Raw genomic sequence first — 27,387 nt, forward strand, 5'->3', positions numbered from 1 at the left:
ACTGGCCACAATATTTGCCTTTCAACTGTAGGTTTGGGAAACAGTCTGACCTGTTTTGGAGTTACTATTGGTCTTTCCAATTGGACTGAACAGATCTGTTAAAAAGAGGAGCTCTCGTTGCCCATTCACTATAATGGATAATCCAAACACATATACAATTCTTTTTCCTTTTTGCAAAAGTTGGTGAAATTTGCAAGCATAGCAGCCCCTCCAGAGTGGGATATGTTTGCAAACTTGGAAGCAGATACATCAGGGTTTTCATAGGGACATCCTTAAAGTTTCTATTTTACACAAAGGAAAAGTCTATAACTTTTCATTTTCTAGAAGAGTTGGATGTAAAATTCATGTATGGTCATGCCTTATAAGTGGATGAAGCCTGCCAAGTTTCAGATAGTTACAGTGGTTTTCCTGCAAAGGTAGACTTTTCCATTTTGGGGTGGGTACAACAGGAATCACCCTGATTTTGGGAAAGATTGAGGGCACAAGGAGAAGGGGACAACAGAGGACGAGATGGTTGGACAGTGTTCTCGAAGCTACCAGCATGAGTTTGGCCAAACTGCGGGAGGCAGTGGAAGACAGGAGTGCCTGGCGTGCTCTGGTCCATGGGGTCACGAAGAGTTGGACACGACTAAACAACAACAACAACAGGAATCACAGGTGGTAGGTTGGTGGGCAAAAGACCATGGATGCCTAGGAGAAACACAAGATAGAGAAAATATCAATCCCACACCCCCCAGCACGGACTCTGTTACCCCAGTGGACATTGGTGGGGAGCTGGGCTGCTGTCCCACAATGGACTTTTAAGGATATAGCATCTCTCCTTGGGAAAGAGAAATATCTCCATCAACTTGCATAAGGGAAGGCATAGACCCCCCTGAAAAATAAGCATAGTTTTTATTCCCTTCTCCAAATCATTGCAGTTGGAGTGCCCTGGAGAAATAATACACTGTAATTAAAAGCTAGACCTGTTCATCAAACTGAGCATTCTTCCACCTCTCCTCTCAAGTTCTGGGCATTCCCAAACCAGCTTGGTTTCATTTCTTGGGGGGAAACTGCCATGTCACTCATGCATTTATTGCACTGAGCCACTCAAACGCTTAGACATGCCTTGATCTGACTCTAGATCCCTTACTAACAGCTCAATCCAACTGGGAAGCTTCCTGAAACACCTCACTTTGCCCTATATCGGGGTACACACAGAGTTGGTGCACACTCCTAGTTGTTACCACTGTACAAATCCTCCTGAGCAAAAGGATTATCTTCAAGTCTAAGAAAAATAATCAGTTATTGGAAGAGGAATACAGTGGTACCTCGGATTACATACGCTACAGACTCCGCTAACCCAGAAACAGTGCTTCAGGTTAAGAACTTTGCTTCAGGACGAGAACAGAAATCGGGCTCCAGCGGCCCGGCAGCAGCAGGAGGCCCCATTAGCTGAAGTGGTGCTTCAGGTTAAGAACAGTTTCAGGTTAAGTATGGACCTCCGGAACGAATTAAGTACTTAACCTGAGGTACCACTGTACTAAAAGATTTGTAACCTTGAAAACAACTTTACAGCACCAAACAGAATATAGAACAGTCATTTAGATGAGCAAAAATATTGTTTTCCTAGCCTGAAAATTACCAGGTTTCTTGGAGAGAGAACTATGTAGGAGGAGGAAGTAGCCCTACCTACTTGCCAAAAAACATAACTTTTGTCATCTTCAAAGTATTTGTTGTGTCTGTCTTTGCAATGCAGAAGAGAAAGCTCAAGGTCATAGCACTATCCAATTCAGCCCAAGTTAAGGTCTTTGGAAAGTCCCTATGTTTGATTTCAATGGAGGAGAGATCTTTGCATTATCATCCTTATTTACCCTAAGGTTGCAGGGCAGGTTAAAGGTACCCCTGACCTTTAGGTCCACTCGCGGACGACTCTGGGGTTGCTTTATTGGCCGAGGGAGCCGGCGTACAGCTTCTGGGTCATGTGGCCAGCATGACTAAGCTGCTTCTGGTGAAACCAGAGCAGCACATGGAAATGCTGTTTACCTTCCCACCTATTTATCTACTTGCACTTTGACGTCCTTTTGAACTGCTAGGTTGGCAGGAGCTGGGACCAAACTACAGGAGCTCACACCATCGTGGGGATTCGAACCACCGACCTTCCAATCGGCAAGCCCTAGGCTCTGTGGTTTAGACCACAGCGCTACCCGCATCCCTTCAAAAACAATATTAAAAAGTTTAAACCAACTTATTGCATGAAAGAAATTGATGTTATTTTTTTAAAAAATGCTTCCCAGATTTGTCTTCCTGTAGCATCTCCCTTGTTTTAAAGTCTAAAGGCAAGCCGAGTGTGGCATTTTGAACCCAAGCTTATTCACACAGACATTTACTGCAGCATTAGAAGAAACAACGAGGAGCAGCTTCCCCACCTACTTTCTCAAAGTGCAGTCAAAATTGCTCTCAAATGTTGGTTATAAACTTGTAATCTGAACTCCAGCCACTTGGCAGGGCTGCAGAAGAATTTACGATGTGCTAAATATTTCCTTTGTTCTTCCCAGTGGTAGCCTGCTGTAGCAATTAGAAAAGCAACTGGCTGCACATGTAAACTGTAGCTGTTTTCTACAGCCCTGGTGATTACTGTTGAAAGCCTCAGCAAGAATAACTTGGGATTTTAATATTGCAGTATTTTACTTTATTTTTTAAAAAAATTAACTCTTCATTACGCCCCGCTTCATTTTCTCCTTGGCCTTTGTAACCTACAGCTGTAGCAGTAGCAGTGGCCCATCACGGCTGATCGGCTAGCCTTGAAATGAAAGATAAGAACTGGCTTGCTGGAGCAGACCAACCTGGCTCCATCTAGTCCAGCTTTCTAAGGCCATGTACCCATTAGCAGCTTGAAATGCAGTGGGGTGATTCCCCCCCCCCCCCGTTGCATTTCAAGTCATATTTGCACATTGCTGCACCCATCAGAATGTGTGTGTGGAGGGGGTGTCTTCATCCAAGGGCGCATTACCTGTTAGGCTTCCCCACAACTGAAACCCCTCAAATGCCTACCCAGGAAACAATCCACTGTGCATGCATTGCCTCTGCTCATGCACAATGGCTGTCTAAATGTGCACACCTCAGCTTATCTGCAACGTGAATGTGGCTTACATTTTCAAATCCCTTGAGGGAAATGGCACCAAACAGGAATATTTATCCAAAAATTACAGGATAGATATGGATTGTGGCTATAGCATGATGCGCACAGGGCTTCAAACATCAGTGGTGGGAGTGCACTGGAACTAGGGTACGTAAAGGTAAAGGACCTCTGGATGGTTAAGTCCAGTCAAAGGTGACTATGGGGTTGTGGTTTTCATCTCACTTTACTGGCCGAGGGAGCCAGCGTTTGTCCACATACAGCTTTCCAGGTCGTGTGGCCAGCATGACTAAACCACTTCTGGCACAACAGAACACCGTGACAGAAGCCAGAGTGCACAGAAATGCTGTTTACCTTCCCGCCGCAGCGGTACCTATTTACCTACTTGTACTGGCGTGCTTTCGAACTGCTAGGTTGGCAGGAGATGGAATAGAGCGATGGGAGCTCACCCTCTCATGTGGATTCAAACTGCCAACCTTCTGATCGGCGGAGCAAGCCAGAAGTTTCTGGAAACTTGTAAACAGGGTACTGGAGGGGGTGCACCCCCTGTTTCAGTCTTTTGCAGACTTCTGGCAGCTAGCACTGGAGGCACATTTTCATTCTTACATCTGAAAAGGTTGTTTTCTAGATTGTGTATGGTAAGAGTAAAATCTAACTGCACTAACATTAATCCCACCCATGGGTGCTAGGGCTGGGTAGTATTCAGAGATGAGCCTGGAGCCTGAAAACCAAGGAGCCCTATGCACAGCCAGGAGATAGGATGGAAGAGCACGTGGGGCCAAAAAAGATAAGGCAGGAGGCAGGAGCAAAGAGCAAGCCAGACATCAGGATGGAATGATAAGCAAAGGATGCAGGAACTAGGAATGGACAGACATCTATACTTCTGGTCCATGCCAATTTACATGTGTATAGTGGTACCTCAGGTTAAGAACTTAATTCGTTCCGGAGGTCTGTTCTTAACCTGAAACTGTTCTTAACCTGAGGTACCACTTTAGCTAATGGGGCCTTCCGCTGCTGCCGCACCGCCACCACATGATTTCTGTTCTCATCCTGAAGCAAAGTTCTTAACCCAAGGTACTATTTCTGGGTTAGCGGAGTCTGTAACCTGAAGCGCCTGGAACCCGAGGTACCATTGTATATTGATAAGTCCATCCTGCTCCATTTCCATGTGAATCTGTGGATTCTTTAAAAAAAAAAAAAAACAACACTGTACGAAAGATTGTATTTTAAGAATGTGTTGATAAATGCATACTTTATCACAAAATACTATTTTGATACATATTTTATTTCAGCGTACACATTTGAAAACACCTTTTGTCCTAAAGTAAGCATCTTATTATAATACATTTGCGTACTTTTTTTTTTTTTAGCCAATAACTGTACAGTAAGCCCACAACTTATACACATTTAACTTGCGGGCATTCAGCTTTATGTACGTGGCAAAAAAAAAATTGGAAAGGGGGGTTCCAGGAAAAAGGACTTTGGCAATCCCATCCACCATTGAACCCAATGTGTGTTGACTATACATAATTTTGGTTTTGGCTTTAGGTGCGATTCCCAGAATGTAACCCCTATGTCAGTTGTGGGCTTACATTTCTAGCAAGATTCAGAGAAGGGCAAAATGTGGAGGATAATTATATTCCAATTCTCATTTCTATTTACCTCTGCTAGGTGGGCAAGAGCTGGGACCGAAAGACGGGAGTCCCAGTCCAGGCAACTCTCAGAGTGCAGTGGAAGATTGTAGGTAGACTTGCTTCCACAGGGTGTTTCTCCTCCTACCTAATGGATGGGAATGATGGGGAACTGATCCTCAAGGTATCAGTATTCCCCATGACATGGTAGAAACTTCAAATGACTCCTCTCAGCTCAATTTGAAATTGGGTCAGTATTTATATATATATATTTCATGCACACACATATCTCTCTATATCCTTTATGTAGATTTATAAATTGGTAAAAGGTAAAAAAATAATAATGAAAAAGTAAAGGACCCTGGGCGATTAAGTCCAGTCATATTTGACTACAGGCTGCGGTGCTCATCTCTGCTTTCAGGCTGAGGGAGCCAATGTTTGTCTGCAGACAGCTTTCTTGGTCATGTCGCCAGCAGGACTAAAAGGCTTCTGGAGCAACAGAACACCTTGATGAGTGCCGGAGCACATGGAAACGCCGTTCACTTTCCTGCCCCAGTGGTACCTATTTATCTACTCATGCTGATATGCTTTCCAACTGCTAGGTTGGCAGGAGCTGACTGGTATGTAATGTTTGCTGAAGCTTTCCATATTGCCTTTCCTATTGCCCTGCCTCTGGTTAGTATGCAGAATTTGGACCAAAGCAAGAGAGACTAAAAGTGCATTCTACACATGAACAGATCTTGTTTTACATTCTGAGCTATATGAGAGAACTCCTCCGGGAAATGACATTTAGATCATAACTGTTGAGCATTGGCAGTTCCTGTTCTGAAGCAGGTAGTGGCAATCTCACTACTTCTAGTCATCCTCAAGGATGTCAGTCACTGCTAAGAGCAGAGTGATTCCTCTGGGGTAAGTAGACTGGAAGTACAGATTTTAGGTGTCCCCAGGCCCAATGGCTTGGAAGCCCCCCTTATCTCACTGAGCACACTGAAAATTTACAGAAGGAGTGTCCACTCGTTTCCTGCCTTTCCCTCTCATGATATATGTTTGGAAAAGAAGATGAGGAGGCCAGGAAGTCATGGGATGGTTGGCTCTAAGGTGATGTAATTATGAGCTGAGCTAAACTTCAAGAGCAGGGTTGGTTTCTCTCACATTTGGCATGCATTTTACAAACTGTGACTTGTCTTTCTGAACTGCCCATTCTAAAATTCAGTGCCATCCCTAATATTGTCTTGTGTTGACTGCTACTGTGTGTCACCTGCCATGTCTTGTCAAATACTGACTGCTACATGTCAGATACAGTTAAATTTCGACTGCTGTCGAATGCCACCTGTCAGATGCTGTCAAATGTTGACTGCCACTGAAAAAACTGAGGGTGGCAAACATTGATGCCGAATATAAAACATTAACTGAATATCCGCAAGGCCCCAGAATGTTCTGATTTGCAGGGCATCCCCCAGTGTAGATCAGCTGACCCCAAATTGTTGCCCGCCAGATGTTATGGTCCATGTTATGGACTACAGCTCCCATGATCCTCAGCCAGCATGGCAAATGGTTAGGAACAATAAGAATTTTAGTCAAAATCATTGGGAGGGCACCAGGTTGGGGAAGCTTACCAGTCTTTTTTTAAGGTGAAGGTGATACAGGAATCTCATCCTCCTTTAAATGTGTGATGGAGTCATGAGACATCCTTCTCTTCCCATTTTCTGGTTAACAGAAATTTTAGTTCAGTTGATGGACTGAGGGGGAAAACTGCCCTGGCTGATGGTAGGTTTACACCAAAGGGGATGGCAACTTTTGAGACAACATGCACTATTAGTGATGTTTATGAATGTCATGTCTTTCTAATCAACATCTGATGTCAAAGGAACACAAAACCAACTTTCTAGATAACAATTTTAATTCTTATGGAGAATTATGTAATCTTAGCTGATTTAATGGCACCTGTGTGGATTTACTCTGTATTAAAGGCAAACTGTTTGAGCAAGTGTCAGCCAACTAAAGGTCTCTGACTGCCACAATTTCACCTCTCCTGCTGTGGCTGCCACTGTGTGATGAGAGGAATCAAGCAGGTGGCAACAACAGAGAGGGCTTTTTCATCGGTGGCATCCCTGGTTATAGAATTCTCTCACCAGGGAAGCTTGCCTGGCACCTGTCTTGTTGACTTTTAGATACCAAGTTAAGGCGTTTTTATTTTCTTGGGCATTTTAAAGGAAAATATTTGTAAGATCCAATGGAAAAAGAGGCTGTTTTGCAAACTCTGCAACTGTGCCACCTATTTTGCTGTCCAAAAGATTTTGAAGGTGTGGTGAATGTGGAAATCACCTTTGTTTTAACTCTGCACATGTGTGTATTTTTAGAGCATGATAACTACACAATTGTATTTTATATAGCAGTTTCCTACTCTTAAATGCCCTGAAATGTATTTTCATGAAGGGTGGTATGCAAACACTTTAAATAAATAAGTTACTTTTAAAAATAACCTTTACACCGTTAATTCTATGGTAGAATGGACATACTCAAAAAGTTGCTCTATGAGAAAAGTCTTGTGTTGCCTTCCTTCAGTTTGGGTGATTTAAGTCTCTCTCTGAATCAATTGTGTAAACTTGCGATGCACATTTCTGATAGTTCCATTCCTCGTTTTTAGCTTACACGCCGGCAAAACAGCAACAACGGTGTGAGAAGTCTAGTACAGCCCTGTCCAGTTGTGCTGTCCTGCCCACTAGCAAAAGTCTCAGTCACCAACCTCTGATTATTTTTATACTTTGTTTGACAGACACTTCTGGAAATGTCTCCTAGTTTTACGTCGTCAGCAGAGCTCCCAGGCTAAGTTCCTTACGTATCTTTAAATACTGCTAAGCTGATTGGCATTTGCTCACCCCACCCTATAAGAATCATGGGGTCTGCCTTGGCAAGAATTATTGTTATTTTTTAATTGAACAGCTGCCTTTTAAATCTTAAGCCTATCTGTCTCTTTTTTGAGGGGAGGGGGGAGGAAGCAGGTAAACATTAAAATCTGTTCTCCCTAACTGGAGGAAAACACTCTGTAAACAATTGAAAGGTCTTTTCCTACTTCTGGCCTGACATTTCCACAAAATGTTTAATGGCTTGCATGGGCCTAAAGGGTTAGGTTCTTTTTTTAAGCTGCAGGCGCTCCCTGCCAAATACTCGCTTGGACATGCTGTGAGTGGTTTTTTGGGTCACCAGCAGCTTGGGCTATTTTGGGCTCTGTCACTCCTTGCAGATGTAATTAATTGCAATGGTCCTGACAATCATAATTACAGTTGCACTTGTTTCTGATAGGGCTGCCTTAAGAATATTTCCCTTGAAGAGGATCCTACCTTGGATTTTCACTTCCAGAATACAACTCTGCAAGGAGTCTTCGGATCAAAGGGTTTGAGTGCAAAGCATCCTTATCTCTGGGCATATCCGTGTGGTTCTCTCTTAGGACTAGTGCCCAAAGTTGTGCAAACAGCAACACAAAGTTCCCTGGAGATAGGGCAATGGTTCTGTGAAAGTGGTGGCTTGCAAACTGGAACCGAGTCATGTGAAAGAATGCTCCCTTCCCCCTTTTCCTGCTCCCTCCCAGTCACTGCAAATTCTCGTTTGATTCTCTGTCAGCTTTAATTCGGTTTTATCAACACATTAAGACTATGAACTTGATTCCCGACTCAGCCGGGATTTAAAGCCAGATTTTGCAGTAGACTTGTAAACCTTGGTTACAAGGGAACCTGTTTAGTGTTGCTCCAGATGCTGTGCTAAACTGTGGAAACAAACAGAGAGAGGGAGGAACATATATGACAAGGAGCATCTGTTCCTGAGACTGGATCCTGATTTGCAAACCATAGTTTGCAGGGAGCCAGCATTATGTCTGCACCAGGATGTACTTCTTCTGTGCATCTGGCTCCTGCAGTACATATAGGTTGCTTCCTCTGCTACCAGACAGCTAAATGATGCTGCTTTGTCTGCAATGGCTGGCTTCACTTAGTAAACTCAAAAGTCTCCAGAGGGAAAGTTTTTTTGCTTTATCAAATAATAGAATCAATGTTTTGTATTTTGGTGGGATGGAGGTGATAGAATGGAGGCTAATCTGGCCCTAATCTTCCTCAAGAAGTTTGCCAATTGCCAAACCCCTGTGGTTGTTATCTATAGGAAGGATACTTCACAAATTAGAGAAATCATAAACTAAGTTAAAATAAGGCCACAGTCCCAAGTATGCGTACTTGAATGGTAACTCCATCAAAACAATTAGCACTAGCTTCAGAGAAAATATGTTTTAAGATGGGAGCATTACAGTGAAATATACTTTTACTTTCAGAACTCGAACATGGAAAAACCTTCCTCCTGAAATTCCCTTTGTCTTTCCTGTGCCTCCTAAATGTTTTTTTTAGCACTGCCACTGGAAGGTAGTGACACTGAATGTGTCCTGGTTTGGTTTGGTTTAATATTTCTATTCTGGGTATATCAAAAAGACATTAGCATATAAATAAGGCAAAAGACCCAAACAAATCCATAACACAAGTGCACAGAAAAGCACGATAAAGCTTATTTCATAACTTTTCAATTGAATTCAGGTCAGGGCTATTACTGGTCACTTTCTAGGTGACCAGTCACCTCTTTTCACTGTTTGTCCTTTTTCAGTTTGGACTTAAGGAAATCCACTTCTTATTACAAAAGTAGGTGTGCTTTCTTTTTCTGGTTATTTGGCTATAACTTTTGGTAGAATAAAGATAATTCAACACAGTTGGCAGCATTATATTCGGCATTAAATTATCTTTCTAATGATATATAGTTTCAAGGTATCATTTTATGCCATTCTTCTTAAAAAGACGGATGTTATGAGTCATCAAACCTTAAAAATACAACTTTTCCTAACGGTTTCCACAATTTTCGCTACTAGTGTAGATGTGAGAATAGCAACGTTATGCTGAGTACCATGAATGAGTTCAGTCAATTTAACAAACAGTAAAACAGCAGCAAAGAGATGAGGCTTTAAGCCTATTCATTAAGCTCACTTTCTGATGAGTTAAAACAGACTCCTTAACTTCATGCTCCATAAACACCCTGCGGCAGTTCAAATCTGTCACGGATCAGGCTGCTGTGACAACATTTATACATTTCCATAATACAGGAGTTAGAAAGTGTCATCAGGCTCCACATATGTGTTGAATGGTTTCTTTAAATGTAAAGGTTCATCATTGTTCCACTCCATGTGTATGTCTTTAAGGGGCCAGAGCAAGGGCCAGAGCAAGATAACGAGACCCAGCTTTACAGCTGTGAAACATAGCAGGTGCTGCTGAGTTGTATTTGATTAAGGTGTGTCAGCATCTGGGTAGAGTATATAAGGAGCAGCACCTAGCTCTCCCATTACCCTGGGGGATGGGTTGGTGGTTGGGTCTGGTTTGTTTGTTGATGTATTTAGTGTTAATGGAGTTTTTGTTTTTCTTATTAAAACCTTTAAGTACTTTTTGAGTCCTTTCTTTTTAATGCATGATCTCCCCAGCAAGCTCTCTGCAGCGTTACTATACTGTAAAAAGCCAACATCTTTGGTTATGGGCCCAGCTGCTGAGTGGATGACTGCATATTTTTGGACTCTGAGAAAGGTTTGAAAACTCCTTCTCCTGTTAGTGTAGTTTTTGTGGGTCTGGAAGAGTTCCAGAATGGTTGACCGGGTTCCTGAAGCTGAGAAGGCTCTGGTCTTCCCACAGCTAACAGATGAGAACTATAGTTTATGGTCTTTTCGGGTGGAGGCGCTTTTGACCTCTAGAGAAGTATGGACCTATGTAACTGATGACCCTCCTGACCCTGTAACTAATGCTTGGTCGAAAGGAGATGCAAAAGCCAGGGCGATAATTAATTTGGCAGTCAGCGACCAGCAAGTAGTCTATATAAGAAATAAGAAAACTGCCAAAGAAATGTGGGACAGTCTTGCAGCAGTGCATGTTAGAAAAGAGTCAGCGTCTGCATTGACGTTTTTCAAGCAGTTGTACCAGACGAAGTTGCAGCCTGGTGGAGATTTGGCAGCACACTTGAGACGTCTGGAGGCAATACGCGGCGAATTAATTCGAAGGGACATGGAGGTACCTGATATTCAGTATGTTTTTATCATCCTTTGTTCCCTAAATGAGGACTTTGATGGTATAGCTAGTCAGATATCTGCCGTTCCACCAGCACAATTAACTGTGGAAGGGGTAACGGCAAGATTAATGGGCGAGTTGGATAGAAGGGAGGCTTGTGCCATAAGCACTCCTGTTTCCAGAAAGAATGAGGAACGCCATATGCAAACCTGTGGTGATACAACTGCATTTAAAGCTGCAAAGCGTTGTTGGTTCTGCAATAAGCAAGGACATTTTGCAAGGGACTGCAGATCCAAAAGAAAGCAAAGTACTCCCAAGTCTGTTTCTGTTCGTCAATCACGGTCGTCAGCCCAGCAGCCGACATCGTACCGTAAAGACAGAAACGAGCCGCGAGCTTTTCACGCTCGGACTAAAGATCGTAAAAGAATTAAAGGTGCCAAGTGGAAGTCTTTTGTTATCGACTCAGGAGCATCTCAGCACGTCTGCAATGATCGAAGCTTGTTTATTTCTTTCGAAGAGGAAATTGGTAATGTACATTTAGCCAATTCACAAGTCCTGCAGTCGCTTGGCAGAGGTACTGTTAAACTTGACTCTTTAAACATTACAATAGCGAACTGCATTTACTGCCCGTCAGTGGACAATTTACTGTCAGTAAGGTGCTTTGCCCGTCAAGGCATAACTGTGCGTTTCTTAAAGTCTATGTGTGAGTTTTTCGAGGGGAACAAACGTCTATTGTATGCCCGGGAATCTGATGGTTTATATAGACTGTATTTTCGCACCTACTCCCAATCGCCTATAAATTGCAGAGCAGCACAGTTAAGCCAGGGGTTGAGGAATGTAAGGCCACATTCTGGGTGTGTCCACATGGCGCACAGAATTCTGGGACACCTGAATTTTGCTGATGTAATTAAGACACAGAATATTGTCAATGGCCTCAACTTAAAACCATGCAAATTCTTTATGCAATGTCTATCCTGTTGCAAGAATAAGATTAAGGTTGAACGCAAGGGCAGGTGCTCAGATAGAAAAGTAACTGAGGCATTTGAGCGTGTACATTGTGATTTAGTTGGGCCACTCCCACCATCATTAGGAGGTTCAAAGTACTGGCTTACCCTGATAGACCAATATAGTAGATATTGTTGGACTTATGCAATAGCTGAAAAGTCACAAGCATTTGAGAAGTACAAGGTTTTTTGCAACTGGGTAAAAACGCACTTTAACAAACCAATTAAGAACCTGTTTTCTGACCGGGGCGGGGAATTTGTTTCTGAGGATTTTGAGAAATTCCTGGAAGCGCAGGGGACTACTCATGAGTTATCTTGCCCCCGAAGTCCTTGGCAAAATGGGCTTGTTGAAGTTGTGCAGCGTGACCTGCAGGCAGGGGTTAAAACTTATCTGCACGATGCTAATCTGCCCAAAGACTTTTGGGCTGAAGCACTCAATGCCTTTTGTTATGTTAGAAATCGCAGTTATCATTCTGGTTTAGATGTCACCCCCTATGAGAAGTTGTTTAAAAAACGCCCTAATCTGAAATACCTACGTATTTGGGGTTCAGATGTAATTATGCATTATCCTGCTAAGCAGAAATTGGGTGAACGTAGTGTTCAGGGAAAATTAATGGGCTACCAGCAGGGGGCGTACAGAATTTACATACCAGCAACTGGCAAATTTCATATTACCAGAAGCATGATACAAACTGTAAATTGGAATGGGGTTGCTGTTTTCCAAGATACTGATGGTATAAATGATACTGAGGAAGAAGAGGAAGCAGCAGCAGCAGCAGGAGGAAATGGTGATTCTGAATTAATAGAAAAAGACAAAAAGCCTGTCGAATCTGATAATTTGTTTGATTTAAAGTCGCAGGCACCCGAGGGGAGGTTAGATTCTCTTGAGTTTTCTGACCGTGAGCTTAGCCTACAGGCACCTCTTCAGTCTGACAATGATGATTTACAACCTGAAACTAGTAGTTCACTTAGTCCCATTAAGTCTGAAGAGTCTGACTCTCCTTCCGGACTGAGACGTTCAGATAGAAAGAGGCAGAAACCACAACGATTTGCAGATGAACATTTTAATACTGTGTATGCCAATAAGGCGGTTTTTGAGCCAAAAAGCTACAATGATGTTCAGAATTTACCTAAGCACCAAGCTGTAAATTGGTATAAAGCTATAAACTCTGAGATAGCTTCTTTAAAAGAGCATAACACTTGGTCTCTCGTACCACAAACCCCAGATATGAGACTTATTGATTCAAAATGGGTTTATAGATTTAAAATGAATGACAAAAATGAAGTTGTAAGGTACAAGGCAAGACTAGTTGCTAGGGGCTTTCAACAAATTCCAGGTGAAGATTATGATTTGTGCTATTCACCAAGTGTAAAATATGAAACAGTTAAGCTTTTGTTAAAAGATGCATCACAATGTGGAAAAGCCCACTATGCAATGTTTCTCTGCTCTTAAGAGAGTGGTAATGTACCTTAAACATACCAAACATTATAGGTTGCAGTTTACATCACACATGAAAGACATGTACAAAGTATGCTTTGTTTTTGTTCCACAATGATGAACCGCAGGGGAAATGTTGAATGGTTTCTTTAAATGTAAAGGTTCATCATTGTTCCACTCCATGTGTATGTCTTTAAGGGGCCAGAGCAAGGGCCAGAGCAAGATAACGAGACCCAGCTTTACAGCTGTGAAACATAGCAGGTGCTGCTGAGTTGTATTTGATTAAGGTGTGTCAGCATCTGGGTAGAGTATATAAGGAGCAGCACCTAGCTCTCCCATTACCCTGGGGGATGGGTTGGTGGTTGGGTCTGGTTTGTTTGTTGATGTATTTAGTGTTAATGGAGTTTTTGTTTTTCTTATTAAAACCTTTAAGTACTTTTTGAGTCCTTTCTTTTTAATGCATGATCTCCCCAGCAAGCTCTCTGCAGCGTTACTATACTGTAAAAAGCCAACAATATGGTGACATAGTTTCCTTAAGTCTGTAAAGTACGAGAGAAATTTTCTGGATAAAAACCTTAATATGGGCTAATGGCACGTTTGATCCTACTAAAAATTAGATATCTGTGGGACAAGTTTTGAACAATGGAGCTGCTCAGAGTGTCATTACTAAAAAAGTGAAGCCATTGTTCAAAATTGTTCCTGGCTGGAGAGTCGTGTGGTGGGAAAATATTTTAACAGGTTTTCCTATTAGACAGACTGTTCTCGATATATAATGCTAGTGTTTAAACTACAATAGAGCCTTCAGCGAGCGATTTCTGTTCACATACTTTTAAAAACAAAATAAAAAATTCTCCATCTGGATATTTATATTTCAGCAGAACCTCAAATGACTTGTTTCACTCAACAAAATTATTCTAAACGGGTATATATACAGTGGTACCTTGGTTCTCGAACGGCTTAGTTGACAAACAAATCGGCTCCTGAACACCAAAACCCCGGAATTGAGTGTTCTGGTTTTCGAACATTTTTCAGAAGCTGAACATCCAGCGTGGCTTCCACTTGAGTGCAGGAAGCTCCTGCATCCAATCAGAAACGATGCCTTGGTTTTCGAACGGTTTGGGGAATCAAATGGACTTCTGGAACAGATTAAGTTTGAGAACCAAGGTTGCACTGTATATTTTCCCATTGGACAATTACAGGATCAGCAGTACTGTACTGGTATGGCCTTTTCATTATTTCTGACATAGTGAATTTATAATCTTTAAAATGTATTCTATTTTCATCCCACCCTTCCTCCAAGTACCTCAGGGTAGTACACATGGTCCCCTCGCCCTCCAATCCATTTCATGCGCACAACAACCCTGTGAGGTAGGTCAGGGTGAGAGACAGCCAATTTCAGCTCTGTGGCTCATTGTGGAATTGAATGTGCCTCAACACATCTGGCCTCTATGCCACATAGGTTCTCAAATGGAAGACTATAGAATTTTATGGTAATCTCTCCTCTGTATTCCTGCACGCACCCTTTAATACTAAGGTTGTGGTCTCACACATACTTATCTGGGCATAAGCCCCATTTAACTCGGTGAAACTTGCTTCTCAGATGACACGCACAGACTAAAGATTCAGAATTAAAACATTTTCTTGGGATTAAGCCCTCTTGGCTTTTAAATTAGCTCCCCTTCCCCCAAGTAAATGTAGCTAGGATCAGGAACGTTAGATAGAAAGGGCATGGGTGCAGAAATCTAATGGGGAAAAATAGTTTGTATACAAATGAGAAACTGTACTCATATTTCATTATTCAGTTGCATAATTAGTTGACATATTTGTACATGCTATACACTTGCATTACGTCTGCATATCACGGTAGATAAGCTTTGCCACGGTTTACAGAAGAATGATGAAAAATTGTGACATGCGTTAGTAAAGTTGTTGTCACAATACTGTCGGGCCCCAATCCAGCTGTGGGTGAACATCACAGTACCTTCTGAATAGTGGGGGCAAAACACATCAGCTGTTTTGTGGGGAGAAATTGCCATTCTAGTGCCTTTGGGCATGAGATGGATCATTAACTTATCTGGGAATAATAATAATAATAATTTATTCATACCCTGCCCATCTGGTAAGCTCATGCTGCATACAGAGCAGTTTTTCAGTGGGATGCCAGTCACATGAAATGTCAGATGGACAAACTTTTCTCATTTGCTTAGAATGTCTCAGTTGAGCAAGGAAGGAATTGTATGTGCAGCTTTCATTTGTGCATGAAGTTCTCCATCCATTTGGAGTACAGTGGTACCTCAGGTTAAGTAATTAATTTGTTCTGGAGGTCTGTACTTAACCTGAAACTATTCTTAACCTGAAGCGCCACTTTAGCTAAAGGGGCCTCCTGCTGCCGCCGCGCCGCCGGAGTACAATTTCTGTTCTCATCCTGCAGCAAAGTTCTTAACCTGAAGCACTATTTCTGGGTTAGCGGAGTCTGTAACCTGAAGTGTATGTAACCTGAGGTACCACTGTATATGTAAAGAAGCTTGCTTCCACATGCTTATACCCTTCAGCTGAGTTAGGGCATAGTATTTGATGGATAAACTGAAGTTGGTTCCCCCCCCCCCAAAAAAAGCCAGATGCACATCACTTGCATGGGTCTAACAATTCATTTTGACTTTACCATTTTGTGTGCATCTGTCTCTGTGTGGCAAATCTATGAATGTTAAAATACTTCATGTATAAAAGAAGGAAACCTTTTTAGCAGAGGCAGAAAGCTTCATAAAATCCATAATCCATTATGTTTGAGTCTGTGCACAGTGGTTAAACAACATTTTTGTTGAACGACAAAAGCAAAGAGCTTGGTGCCAAGAGGAAATGATCTCTCTGAAAGGAAACGATAGGTTGAATAGCTTTAGTTGTAGTTTCACCTCTTCAGTTTTTGGTTGAAAGCCATCTCTGCTATCCTTCTCAGAGAAAAGTAAATGCATTCATTGAGGCTGGGAAGTATCATGAGACTGGTTATCATCAAAAATTAGATGACTCTAACCACTGTATACTTTCAAGGACTTCTAATACAATCCAATAGTACTTTTAAAAAGATCTCACTTCTTGGGAAAACAAGGTCCAATGAGATGGATCAAAGTTGTGCTTTGAGAAAGGAAAGAAATAACCCTTGTAAACAGAATATAACTGCACAGAATAACTTGGATATAATTGAAAGAAGGGAAGGAAATAGCTATGCTGATGTTCACTTTTGTGTTAATACCAGTTTTTTGAGAGGTTACATAATCTTGGAGAGTTGATCATTATTTCTTAGACTGATTACATATATGGATGGCACTAAGGAAAGTGAACTGGCCACCTACAAATTTTGGGTGCCATTAAAGGGTGGGAAATTAAATTTATGATTTCATTATTACCTTGAATATGCATTATTTGGATTGTCCCTCGAGTCTCACATCTTCAATATTTTCCCCACCTACCAGTTTGATCTTAGGGGTTAACTTATTAAGCCTGACCTTCTCCAAAGTACGCAAATGAATTTACATGCACCAGATTTATATTTCTGGTAATGCAAAGCAGTATTTTCCTTCACAAGGGCCTAATCATAGGAGGTGATGGTGCTCTGAAATGCTTCCAGGACAGCAGGTAGCTTTTGAAGCAGAGGAGCTGAGAAGGCAGGGAAACCAAGAAGATGGAGAGAATGTTGGAGAACCCTGGACATCTTGGAAAAAGAGAAGCTGTGTGTGCATCCATAGATGATGCCTGCATCTCATGTATTCATTCAGAATAAGCATATCTTGGGTGGCAGATAGGCCCCCTGAAAACCTAATCTAGAAGGACCCGCAATCCTCCAGGACAGATTTCCTGGGAGGCTGCTGAGGAGAGAGGGAATTACCAAAAACCACCTTCCCTCCTCTTTCGTGAGCATATTTCTCAGCTAGTGCCACAGTGCTAAGAAGCTTAACCAAATATCAGCCACTGTTTTTACTTTGTAAAAGTCTGAACTGCATTTGTTCATTTTAAATGTTTCTGCAGAGTATCTAGAGAACTAAGTTAGGTGGGCAGTATACAAACAGAATAAAATAATAACTGAAATACAAACAACATGGAAATTAAAATGCAACAGAAGGAACTACATCAAAAGCACATGGGGGGGGGACCACCCTAAGTAACTGACAGGACAAATCTAACAATATCTACTCAGGAACAAGTCCAGCCGAATTCAATCAGGCTTACTCCCATGTAGCTAGGACTGAAACTTTAAACATCATCTCGAGCAGAAAGTGAAAGTAATTCTAGTAATAATCAGGGAGGGGGGAAGCAATCTTATCATCCATGTCATATACTAATTATGTAAGTGAAAAGAATATGTACGGTTGTGTGTTGGCTTGGTATATTGTATACCAAGAGTTTTCAAATGAACTCCTTTCAATAAATTTATCTGGTGTGCATCCTTCACATTGTTTATATTAATATATTGAAAAATCTTTCATGAAGAGGTTGTTGTTATCATTGAGTCGTTATTTGTGCCAACCACCGTTTCAGCTGGGCAATAGCGTGCTGCAAATAAATAATGAAAATAAAATAGGTATACATTTTCATATACATTTTCCAATAACAATTTATGTCCTTCATTCACTGCTGGGTTGTCCTGCATCATTTGATATTTATGAGAAAATCCCCAGGGCACGCTGTTCGCTCTGAAAGTTAAGTCAGCAGCTGCGCCACATTTAACATTCACTTACTTCTCTCAAGAGGATCCTCCGTGTCTCAAATGGGGTCTCTAAAGAGCTACCTCATTTTTCTCCCTGCTGTTTCAGATCCGATTGTTAGCAGTTATATTACTGAAACCATCTTCCCAATTGATAAATACTGGCTTGGAAGCAGGCCTTTGGGAGCTTTTAGTTATCCAGAGGGTTTTAGTCATCCAGACGAATTGCTGAATGACATGAGGTGCCGTATTCCCATATCCTTCCACTGTTTCCGAGTCCTGATTACTGGGGAATGTAAAATGGGGCCTAGCAGTAGGAATCACGGTACTAATGTAGTCTCCTGGATTTGAGGAAGTACTTAAGTGCTTTCCTGTATTGGATCAAGAGGAAGAATGCCATCATGCACTTGATTGCCACCAAATAGTTATACCCTTCTTGGAAAATCACAAATCCTCTTGAAAGTTAAATTTAGCACAGATGCACACGCACACACACAGGTACATTAATTCCTCCAATGTATTTTTTTTAAGAGCTAGATATAGCAATGATATTTTTAAAAGCTTGATTTTTGGGGGTGGTAATGATAAATATAAACAAGTATTCAGAGTGTTCAAATGAGCATGCGGCAAATGTATTCTTCCCTGTAAATGCAGGGCTAAAAGACCATCCACTTTCCCTGAAAACTAAATGGTCCCTCACAGTAACATTCCTTCTATAAATACAAAAAAGGAGTTACTAGTTACAAAACCTCGTTAAGAGTTGCAGCTCTTCCCTTTTTCTTCTTAGGACATCTTACTTTTCCTCCTTATCATGCGGAGATCCATCATGATCTAAACTCTCAAAGGCAGATGCTCCCAAATATAGCACCTGGGTACCTGATTGCCCGGGACGCGGGTGGCGCTGTGGGTTCAACCACAGAGCCTAGAACTTGCCGATCAGAAGGTCGGCGGTTCGAATCCCTGCGACGGGGTGAGCTCCCGTTGCTCGGTCCCTGCTCCTGCCAACCTAGCAGTTCGAAAGCACGTCAAAGTGCAAGTAGATAAATAGGTACCGCTCCAGCGGGAAGGTAAATGGCATTTCCGTGCGCTGCTCTGGTTCGCCAGAAGCGGCTTAGTCATGCTGGCCACATGACCCGGAAGCTGTACGCCAGCTCCCTTGGCCAATAAAGCAAGATGAGCGCAGCAACTGCAGAGTTGGCCACGACTGGACCTAATGGTCAGGGGTCCCTCTACCTTTACCTTACCTGATTGCCCAGTTCACAGGTTTAATTCCCAACTCCACACAGGCCACCTGTGACCCTTCAACCTTCACATCTTCAATGATTTCCCCACCTACCAAAGCCTGATCTTTGGAGAAGGTCAGGCTTAATAAGTTAACCCCTAAGTACGCAAATGAATCTATATGCACATTTTTATTTCTAGGTAATACAAAACAGTATTTTCCTTCACAGGGGCCTAGGCATAGGAGGTAATAGTGCTCTGAAATGCTGCCGGGGTAACAGGTAGCTTGTGAAGCAGAGGAGCTGAGGAGGCAGGGAAGCCAAGAAAGTGGAAAAAGTGATGGAGAGCCCTGAACATCTTGGGAAAAGAATATTATGCCTGCATCTCATGTACTCATTCAGAATAAGCAAATCTTTAGAAGGCACACAAAAAATGGGGGCACTTCCCTCATTATTTTGTTGCAGTACTCCTAACATTGAAGCTCATGGAAAAATGCTTGTTATGTGTGGGAGCTGTAGATTCACATCACAGATTTCACATGTGGAAGGAAGCAGCAGACCAAACTATTTGAAAATAAACGAAATTGACAAATATGCAATTATGTACACATTAAATTCATCTATTTTAATGAGACCTGTGCATGCAGTGTATAGATTTAGCAATAGGATTAAGGTCAATCCCGGAGCTAGAAGCTAAACATATTGTTTACAAATCATAATTAGCAGTGAATACCATTTCACAGGGAACATATCTGACTACTTTCCTGATAAAAATCAACTCTTTATAACCGGGATTAAGGTGCTGATTGCTTTTGGCAAAATGTCACAAATGACATTTGTGGTAACAGTAAGATCAGAAGTATCAATAAATGTTTCTATCCGTAAGAAACAATAACAATGGACAATTTGGCATGTATTTGCACCTTGAACTATACTAGAGCCACCATTTACAAAAAAATACCACTGCAGCATTCAGATATCAATTTCAGCCTTCATGTATCCCTTAAATTCTGTTGTTCTAAATTCTGTTGGCTTCATCTTGCAACACAGGAGGGCTGTTAGTCAAACCACTGGTCTACCTAGCCCGGTATGGTTTGCACAGACTGGCATTGGTTCTCTTCAGACAAGTCTTTTCCAGCCCCACTGAGTGTTGCCAAACATTGAACCTCGGATTTTCTGCATGCAAGACAGGAGCTCTACCACTGACATTTGGCTCTTCCTCTTTAAATGGCACTACAGTGGTACCTCGGGTTACATACACTTCAGGTTACATACGCTTCAGGTTACAGACTCCACTAACCCAGAAATAGTATCTTGGGTTAAGAACTTTGCTTCAGGATGAGAACAGAAATCGTGCTCTGGCAGCGCGGCGGCAGCAAGAGGCCCCATTAGCTAAAGTGGTGCTTCAGGTTAAAAACAGTTTCAGGTTAAAAACGGACCTCCGGAACGAATTAAGTACGTAACCAGAGGTACCACTGTATAGCGTTTCAAACCTTGAACTTGTGGCACTTTCCATTTGCTTCATCCCCAACCTATTTCCTTAAGTGCCAGAAGCCAGAGGAGAGTGGAATTTGGGGACGACATTGGGATATTAGCTAGCTATGGAAATTGGTATTACAGTAAATCCAACACACACACAAAACCCTGCTTAAACAATTTCTTCAAAAACTTACATTGCTTTGGAAAAAGCTTGCTATTTATGTAAATATTTAAAACTGTGAAGATTCATAATTAAGAATATCATATTTTTCATCCTTGCTTAGGAATTAAAATTTTAATATATATTTAACTGTGAAATAAATAACTTCTAATCAAAAAATAAAGTATGTGTTATTTAATAAATCTGCAGGCATAGTTGGAACTTCAAGTTTACAATCGTTAGTCTGTGGTAACTTATCACTGAATCCACAGCTGAACTCTTATACATGTTGAGTTATTGAAGAGGGGAGATAGCTTTCTCTCTCTCTTTTTAAAACTTGAAATCTGAGAACCATGGTAAAAATAACCCCATTCATTTTTACTTTGTAAGAATCTGAGGCTCTGAAGCACTGGCAAGATCCCCTGTATATCATCTACTACAGATTGATGAACTTGCTTTCAGACGAAAGAAAGCCTGCTGAAGTATAAAATAAGGCAAAATAAAGTAATTGTGTGCCTCGCAGCACATGCTCTTGTTCTTGACCTACAAAGAATCTTGTCAAAAGAAAAGGAATGGATTGGGATTGCCCTGGGCCACACAGTGTATTTAGGATCATGGAGACAGGAACCCAAGGGAAGCAAAAACTTTGTGTCAAAAAGAAACGCTTTCACAATGGATTTCAAGTTCTTAGGTAAACAATGCAAGGTGGGTAGGTGGGAAGTACAAAGCTTCTTGTATCTGGATGGAATGAGGTCAGGCATGTTGCCATTCTATCCTTTGATTCAACTGAGAAGCAGACTTGGAGCTAATTCATACATTACCACAACAGCATGATAGCAGCTATCCTCTGGCTCCAGTAACACTTCCATGCAAGAATCACACAGGCATACTCAGGCGGCGGCAGGATATGTAAATGGTCCCACCATGTGGTTTCTCTGTCCATAGGGGACACTTGGACACACACAGTCTCCTTGCAATATATATGTGCATATCAATTTTGTATAGCGTCTGTGCAAATTGTCCTTTTTGCTAGTGTTATATCATCTGAGGCCCTTTTCCTGTAAGGCTTCTAAAAGTGCTGAAGCTGAAGACAGACAATAATTTTTTTAAAAGACTTGAAGGTGTTATGAAGCACCTAACATTGCCTGTACTCATTTTATTATTTATATATTCTATTACAACCCCCCCATTCTGATTTTCTATAGAAACTATATGCAAGTCAGCTCACAATTTTAATATAAAACATAGCTACTAATAAAACAAATTGAATAATTTAAATAGCAATATTTAGGGTGCAATCCCATGGTTATAGGATACTATAATTTCTTCTCCATTGGAAGTCAACCTCGCAGAGGCCACTATTTTTCAGCCCCAGGATCCTCCATAGTTGTCCCTCCTCTGCTGTCAGCTTCGGGTTTGCTGACCAACACAGAAACTGGCATACTTGTTTTCTGTCCAGCTGCTCTGACTCATGCAAGACTGGCAGGGCTCTGAATTTGGTGGTTCTTTTGCTTTCTCCATCCCTCTTTTCTCCATTCTTCTATTAAATTGACCTCACATTAGAACCATGCTGGAATGATTTGGTCTTCACTGTCCACCAAAAGATAGGAAGTGATGAGGTCAGATGTACCTCTCTGGAGTTGGTGTTCCAAATCTCAGCCGTAACTGAGAAAGCACACCTCCCCATGCCAACTTGCTGGCAAGGGAACATGGAGGAAGGTCTTTGGGATGAAATGGACTCCTCTGTCAGGTTTGTAGAGGAAAAGGCTATTCAGATATCCTAGTTCCAGGCTGCTTAGGGCTCTGAAAGTCAAAGCCAGCACCTTGAACTGAGCCCAGAAACTAATTGGCAACCAGGGAAGTTAGTGAAGACCAGGGAAGTCAGTGAAGGATCAAAATAAATGGAACACCTTACTTTCGTGGCCTTGCCAAAACCTTGGCAGCCACGTTCTGGGCCTGTTATTACCTCTGATTAAACAGGCATTGCAGGTTTGTAGCACTACAAAACCCTGAAAAGCCTGACCTGAAAGGCAACAAAAAGAAAAGGAGAAACAACAAGAACCACCACCAGTTATCCTCTGTTTCCCATTCGGATAAATATCTTATTTGTGTTTTTGGTTCTTCATTAGAACTAATATGAATAAGCAGTTTGATGACACTAAGCTAAAACAGTTCTATTAACAAAAAGCTGGTATACTTAGAGCCATTACAAATGGCTACATTTTATAATCCAGGAAATTAGTCACAGTCAGAGACTCAGAGGGTCCTGGGACACAAATAATGAAAAATCAAGTGAGCCAAGGGTTGTTCTGCAGAATCTTCTGCAATGGTATAAGGAATTTCGGTTGCACAACTGTGATCACATTCTGCTTCACTGGCGCTCTAAAAATATTACTGGGCAAAGAAGTAACAACTTTGATTGCCAGGGGAGTCGCGCTGGCCTTGGGCACACCAGTGGTGGGTTTAATAGTGTAGTATTAACTGTGACTGATGTGTGAGCAAACACTCAGATCAGTGAGCAACCACTCAGATCAGTGATACAGGTGGTATTTGGTTGTATGTGTAATGCAAGGAAAGTTACAACAGACCCAAGTTGATAGTCTTGGGAATGAGTAGTGTTTCACACCAAGCACAGAAGAACATCATGATATGCATATTCTGGTAACACACTTAAAAAAAAAATCTCATCAAAGTAATACTACACACCCACACACCAAAAACAAAAAACCCAAAAGAGAAACAACCACCTTTGTAAATAGTTGTACAAAGCAAAGATAAAGTGCAAAGTCCAATATATATTGGTTCCTAAGGCAAAAAATTCAAATAGTTCCTGCGTTCCCCCAAGTTGCAAAACTGTAATAGGAAATTTCGGCTGCAATACTATGTATACTTATCTGGGATTAAGCACCACTGAAGAGGTTGAGTTTATGACTAAAAACATTCATGGTAAATAATAATTTGAAAGTATTCAATAGTATCCTAAAATCCACCACCTGAGGAGAGCTGCCTTATCTTGGTAGTGTGAACCCTGGTACAGAAGTGCACCTGTACAAGTAGAATCCCACACAAAACCAGATGCCTAAGGTTATAACAAGGGAGGAGAAACTTTCAGACTTTTGTGGTTTCCCTCACAGGTTAATTAGTTCCCTCTGTGAGACTGATATGCAAGATATGATGATAGCCATTCCTGTCATTTGTCCCCAGTCTCACAGAGATGTTGTCCCTGTCATCAACATGGAGGTTTCATTTGCAGCTATTATAGCTAATAGTCCTTGATATATTTTTCCTCATTGGATTTGTCTGTATTATTTATCTGTTGCACTTTTAAACCCGCCTTCATCCAATTACATCTGTTTCTTTGAACACTGGGTCCTCAGTTGTTGTTCAACTACAACTCCCATCATCCCTGATCACTGGATAAGCTGGCTGGAAATGATGGGAGTTATGGCACCCCAAGCTGAAGAATAGATAAATAGATCATAGTCTAGCCATCTTAGGATCCAAGCACACTTTCCCCATTCAACTCCTCTGCCTTATAATTCTAAAATGGTGGTGGGGCAGAAACCACACGCCCACAGTGTTGTCCTGCCTCCTGATCTCCAGCTGAAGCAATGCAAAAGCAGTGCATGAGAGAAGACCGAGACATCCAGTGCGGAATGTAGCGAAGTAAACTGCCTACACTATGCTTTGCCATAATCCAAACATCCAGCAGGCTCTGTATGGCAGGGGTGAGTGGAAGGTAGCTCTGGATCTACTGAGTATCACACATTAGACTGGCAAGTACTGTAGATTTCTGACTCCTAGTTGTTTAACAATAGCATCAACAAAACGAACCCCTTGCTGCCCTAAATAATACTGCTGAAATGAAGAAAGCTTCAGGGAATGGAAGGACAGATTGCTGTGTGTGGAAGGGCTGTAAAACCCATCTGGTGCTACTGGAAACAATTATTCAATTCTATATGTTTGCCTTTTGCGCAAGGCTCTAGTTGGCTAATACTGGAGCTTTAGTAAAAGAAATCTAGAGTAGATCCCACAAGCCTGAAGTCTGCCCACCCCTGTTTTATGTTGCCTGACAGAAATTCGCCAGTGTCCCTCACCATCACTCAATGCACCATCTATTTTAACCCCAGCTTCAGGGATTCAGGGCTGGGGGCTGCCCAATCTGAAGTGGAGGTGGGTGGGTGGCTGGGGGGGATCCAAAGCAGAATGCGAAGGCCATGTTTGTTTGCTTTTAAATCACTGCAAGCGGAGTATAGGAAACCTTTCCCCCATTGCTGGGCGAGCACCTTCCTCTCGGGCAAAATGGTTCTATCCCCAAGGGAGGCTGAGCGCACCTACCCTTCTTCTCGGAACCAGCGGGAAACTGAAGGGGCGGGGCAGCAGAAAACTTGCGCGCGCAGCAGGGTCGGCGGCGTGGGAGGGGCTAGGCCAACGGCCCGAAGTGCACGTGCCTCTTCCCGCCAACGTAGCGCCACCAGCCAATGCCCGCGCGAGAAAACAACCAATAGCGAGAGGGAGCAGCCGCTGCTGTAAACATGCTTCTCCCTTTCCTCCTTCACACACGCACACATAAATAAACGCACGCGCCGACGTTAACCCGCGGCCGAGCGCGCCACCATAAAACTTGCCACGGCTCCCTCCACAAGGGCAAAAACAGGAAAGCATCCAGAAAGTTGGGCAACGTGGCGCGCTTCCTCTCTCCCCCCCCCCCGCGCCTCCTCCCAACTCCCCTCACGCGCGCGCCTGGGTGCGTGTTTTCGTTTTTCCAGTTCTCCTCACGGAAAGCTTCTCTCTTTTGTTTTCCTCACAGTTGTACTTTTTTCTCCTTCCTTAACTACTTGAAGAAAGACAGTGGTGGTTGGTGGTGGGAGGAAGCACAACTTTGGAAGGGGTGCCCCCACCCCCTTTTTATTTTTTTGCCTCGACTTGGAGCAGGGAAGAGAAGAAATCAATAAAGGCGGAGCGGCGACCGAGGGAATAAAAGTGGTGGCAGCAGAAGGTGAGTGCGCTTCTTTTCTTTCCCTCCCCCTCCTCCCTCAGTTTCTCCCATTTGCTTCCCTAGAGGGGGTCTTCCCTGGTGTATGTGTGGGACATCCCTCTCCCCCCCCCCAACATCGCCGCCCCTTATCTAACGCCGCTTTCCTTTTAAACAGCCCCACAAGCGAGTGTCCTCCTCCGGAGGCAAACATGCCCAGGAGCCCCCAGCTCAGCTGCTGACGAGGAGGCCCGACGGCGCCTTGTCTGGCGCGAGGGGGGGGAGGTCCATTCCGCGTCCGCGGAGCTACCGAAACCCATTTTGCCCTTCGCGTCACGGGACGAGGTCCAGGCGCAGAGAGAGAGGGCGGGCGGACGTGTGTTTGTGCGCGCGGCAGAAACACGCGACATTTTGCCGAGAGGGGGACGAGGGCGACGGTGGTTGGGCTCGGCAGGGACTTGGTGCCCCCCGCCTCAAATCTCTTGCCTCCCTCCAGGTGACCTCGCCTCGTTATTCGCCCCGTAACGGGGGGCGAGAGGAAATCGAGGGGCGTCCAGGGAAAAACAACCGCAAAACTTTTTGCCTCGTTCTCTCTCCTGAATCCCCACTTCGCCGGGGCGATTCTGTCTCGGGTTTCCTTCCTCGGCTTCTTATGCCATTATAACAAACGTGACATACCGGTAAGAGAAATCAGGCGGCCGCTTTTGATCTCGCTGCGCTGCTCGTCGCCGTCGCTTTCCGGGTTTCTGTTTCAAAGGCTCGCCTTCGCTCCGGGTCCCCCCTGGGCGAGCTGCTCGACCCGAGCCAGGGCGGTGTGGTGTTTCAGCTCCGGGGAGAGAGAGGGGCACGGTCTGGGTGCGGGGTAGGGTAGGGTCCTCCCATCCCCTTTCCCTTTCTTGACCGCAAAAAAGTCTCTTGAAAGTTTCGGTGCGAGGGCTGGTGGTGTGCAACTTGCCAGCAAATGGAAATTGCACGCATGGAGGTCGTAGAATTAAGAAAGTCGCTCTGCGAACGGTGGGGATTGATGCCAACTTTTTGGGAACGACCATAAACTGTTTTTCTTTCCCCTGGACTTGGATTGTAAAGCTTGGATCTGGAATATATATTACTCTGCTCCGTTGAAGAGCCTGGGACTTCCCAGCCTCCGTCTTACGTTCTTTTTTTTAAAGCAACATCGCAGTTGGTTTTTTGTTTTAAAGGATATAGTTGCTGTTGAGGCTGGCGCAAACGTAAAATACAGATAGATTTCTAGACTAGTAGAAAGGTACAGAGCTCAAGCGGCTTTTTGTTTGTTTGTTTCGCTCTCTTTCAGAAAAACCGAGTGTGTGCATGTAGGCTTAAAAGTACACAAAGCAGCTACTGCTTTGTTTATGTGGTGCTGCTGGTGGGGGTGGGTGGGGGCGAAGGAACTTTCCTGATCCCAGGGAGTATCGTGATCTTCACTTAGGTGTAATGATCACTATAACGGGGCTTATGTTTTGCTCTGAAACCACTTCCACGTGGAGAGGTCTGGTGTGTATGTACATACTTGAAGTAATAGAATTCTCAGTGTTCGTCCCAGTGGGCTTTTGGCCATTAGTTTGACTTTC

General features: G+C 42.9%; 1 protein-coding gene and 1 long non-coding RNA gene across 47 annotated transcripts in view; one reads left to right on the top strand and one right to left on the bottom strand.

Moving 5' to 3' along the window:
* Positions 1-584: 584 nt before the first annotated feature.
* LOC310704571 lies at positions 585-26,584 on the bottom strand. Its single transcript, XR_014524886.1, has 3 exons — positions 26,477-26,584; positions 14,209-14,404; positions 585-690 (listed from the first exon to the last, which is right to left on the bottom strand). It is a non-coding gene; the product is annotated as an uncharacterized lncRNA (long non-coding RNA).
* Positions 25,350-27,387, top strand: part of EYA4 (EYA transcriptional coactivator and phosphatase 4) — a 110,834-nt gene continuing 108,796 nt past the window's right edge. For 8 of the 46 annotated variants that reach the window (XR_014524854.1, XR_014524855.1, XR_014524856.1 and 5 more), the window contains exon 1: positions 25,357-25,822. The gene's annotated coding sequence lies outside the window, so the exon portion shown is untranslated. Of the gene's footprint in view, positions 25,823-26,068; positions 26,479-26,531; positions 27,063-27,387 lie in introns of those variants that run through there. The other 38 variants (XR_014524863.1, XM_083498134.1, XM_083498139.1 and 35 more) reach the window with 18 other exon arrangements.

This window comes from Podarcis liolepis (assembly GCF_965112155.1).
Source record: "Podarcis liolepis genome assembly, chromosome: 3".
Taxonomy (NCBI): domain Eukaryota; kingdom Metazoa; phylum Chordata; class Lepidosauria; order Squamata; family Lacertidae; genus Podarcis; species Podarcis liolepis.